At 52.3% G+C, this 2,740-nt stretch overlaps 1 long non-coding RNA gene across 1 annotated transcript; it reads left to right on the top strand.

The window, feature by feature from the left end:
• Positions 1-240: 240 nt before the first annotated feature.
• Positions 241-2,184, top strand: LOC121165301. Its single transcript, XR_005885214.1, has 2 exons — positions 241-515; positions 697-2,184. It is a non-coding gene; the product is annotated as an uncharacterized LOC121165301 (long non-coding RNA).
• Positions 2,185-2,740: the final 556 nt, after the last annotated feature.

Raw genomic sequence — 2,740 nt, 5'->3', positions numbered from 1 at the left:
ATCCCCGTTATGTTCCCCCACTTTGGCACCTCCAGCCTGTATGGCAGGTGAGTTTGGAAATTGAGTTGCAGCTGAATGAGTTGATGTCAGCTTCAAAGTTCATTGGTGTTTAATTAGAGCCATCCAGAGGTTGAACTTGCTCCCAGGAAATTATTCTGACCGAATAATTAAAGAGAATAAAGGTTAGGTTTTTGTTTCTGGCTAAGGCTGAGTTGAATTCAGCATCTCTAAAAACATGAATTCTATTAACCTTTCCAGAACCACATAAATTGCCTTCAATTAGTTGTCATTCTAATTAGAGTCACACAGAGAAGCCTTTGTTTATTCTGGGCGGCTGTTCCTTTTTCCCCTCTGGAGCAGGTCCTCCTGAAGAAGTGGCCGTTTGGAAAATTGCTGTTTTGACGTGTGTGAGCTCCCTTCGTCACAAACATGGAGAGGCTGGAGCTGGAGGAAGTGGCCTCGAATGTGATCGCAGGGCTGGCCTCCGTGTCGGCTGTCGCCAGCTGGATTCTGAGGTTTGTATGGCACTTGTAAATGTGTCTCAGAGCTGTGAAAGGCAAGAACTGAGGTCACCCAGCCTGCCCTGCCAGGCTCCGGCAGGCACCTGCAGAGGTTTGAGGGTGCACGGGTCAGGCTGCTCCTGTGCTATACTTGGTGACGCTGTCATCTTGCTCACGTTGAGCCTTCACACCTCAGGTGCAGGTGGCCGTGCGGAGGGGTGGAGCTGAGCCTCATCCTGAGTGTCTGCAGTGTCCGTCTCCTGCAAGCCAGCACTCCGAGGCTCCTGGTTAGTAGTCACCTCCAAAGGTGGGTAGGACTGTGCAATAAGGCTATGAGTTCCCCCTCTAGGGGTTTACCTGTACCTTGTCATCTAGCATATTTTCCTGTTTGTTTTCCAGGCTGAACATGGATGAGACGTGTTACAACCCAGGCAGACTGTAAGCTAATGCAGGATTCCACAAGGGGGCAGCTGCAGACCCCTGGAACCTGAGAGGTGAAGGTAGGCTCGTCTGTTGACTAGCTGTGGACAAAGCCAGCAGCACTAACCTTCCCCTTCGCTTGTATATCTTTGGAACTCTGGTATCGGCTGGTCTTTGCAAAGCTACAAGCTTGGAGGCCCCTTGGTGTCGTCTGACATTTGGGTAGACGGTGTTGAAAACAGGTGTGTTACTGAATGAGGTGTGCTTGTCGCCACGGCACACCAGGAGCAATCTGTGACTCTGGTCTTTAGGGAGGAGAGAGGTTTGATTTGCATTGCTTACCAGCAGGGAGGCAGATAGGAACCAAGTTTGTTTCCCCAACTAGTCTTGGCAAGGAGTTGTTAGAGCATGTTTGCATGAAAGAGGGAAGGAGTGCCCGTGCTGGTTGGCTTTGAAGTTCCTCTTCCGTTTGAGTGTATCTGAGGAGACTGGGCACCCACCCCTCACTTGGAAGTATCTTCCTCTCGGTGCTGGATTCTTTGCTTCTGCTGAACCCGAAGGCTTAGCTCCTGGCTCACCTGGGGTCCTGCAACGATGAGTTGGACAGCTTGTGTTTAAGTCCTTGAGTAACTTTCCTTGGAAAATAGCAGCTTTTAAAAGATGTGATCAGAATGTGGCTCAATCTGTTGTTGCAGAATACATTAGGGGGATTTCCGGAAGGAACTGGGAAGCCTCGTAGGATGCCTCTGAGTTTTGGGGTTGTTAAGAGGAGAGCTGACTCTGCCTGAGCAGACAGATGTGCTTCAGCCTTGCATCTGGGAGCAGCAGCCTGACCTGGCTTCCCCGTGTTACCAGCCCGCCCAGCTGCTTCAGAGTCACTTCCTGAAGTCTGGCTGCATCCTTAGCTGTCCTCGTTTCCCAGCTTCTGGTTGTCAATGCTCCTCTTACGGCTTCCTTTTGGCTAGCACATGTGCCATTTGTCCATTCCCCGGGGCTTGGCCATGAGAGGACCTCAAGTGACCTGAGTGCAGGACCCTTTCTCCCTGTTGGACTCGGACATACACCTGGTTCTGTCAGCATTCATCCTGCAGTCACTGTGTCAGATTCCACACTGGGCAATAGGAACCCAGAGAAAGAACGCTCTAGAGGCGTGCCTGGGCCCCAGCGAGGGGAGGGGGCACGACGGCAAGGAAGATCTCAGAGTGCCACCACTGAGGCTGCCCGCTGGCTAGGTAGGTGAGTGGTGGCAGGGAACAAAGAGAAGGAAGGCAGGATTCCTAACTAGACAGAATCTAACCTTAAGCCAATACAGGATTCTACAAGGTAGGCAGCTGCAGTTCTCTGAAACCTGAGCGGTGAACGAAGCCTTTGGGGCCAGGTGAAAGGGCTCCGACTGGCCAGGAAGCAAGAAAACTTACAGGAAGGAGAGAGGAAGGGACAAAAGAAGGATGGTAAAGAAGCAAAAAGGAATCTGGAGTGGTGCCAGAGGGGTTAGGCTTTCCGGGAAGGCACGATGCCCAGTGTGACACAGCCTGAGATCAGGGCAGTTGGGGTGGCTGGGGATGCGGGCCCCAGTGCAGTCATTGTCCTTCCGGGTTCTTGCCCCCTGGGTAAGAATTCTAAGAGGTGTAATATGTGCAAGGAGGAGCCGAGTTTATTTACCAGTGAGAGAGCGTACTCAGTCCCATGGAAGTGTGGGCTGCCCCACATGCAGAAGCGTGTGTCCTGGGAGGCCAGAGGGTTATGCCACAGGGGGCGGGAGGACCCCTCCCTGAGGTGTGCTTTCCGCCATCATTGCCACTTTTAAGGGTGCCCCACTA

The sequence above is a fragment of the Ochotona curzoniae genome, unplaced genomic scaffold (genome assembly GCF_017591425.1).
Source record: "Ochotona curzoniae isolate NIBS_2020 unplaced genomic scaffold, NIBS_Ocur_1.0 contig_883, whole genome shotgun sequence".
Classification (NCBI taxonomy): Eukaryota; Metazoa; Chordata; class Mammalia; order Lagomorpha; family Ochotonidae; genus Ochotona; species Ochotona curzoniae.
The sequence above is the reverse complement of the archived record's forward strand: the minus strand, read 5'-3'. Positions and strand labels throughout refer to the sequence as shown.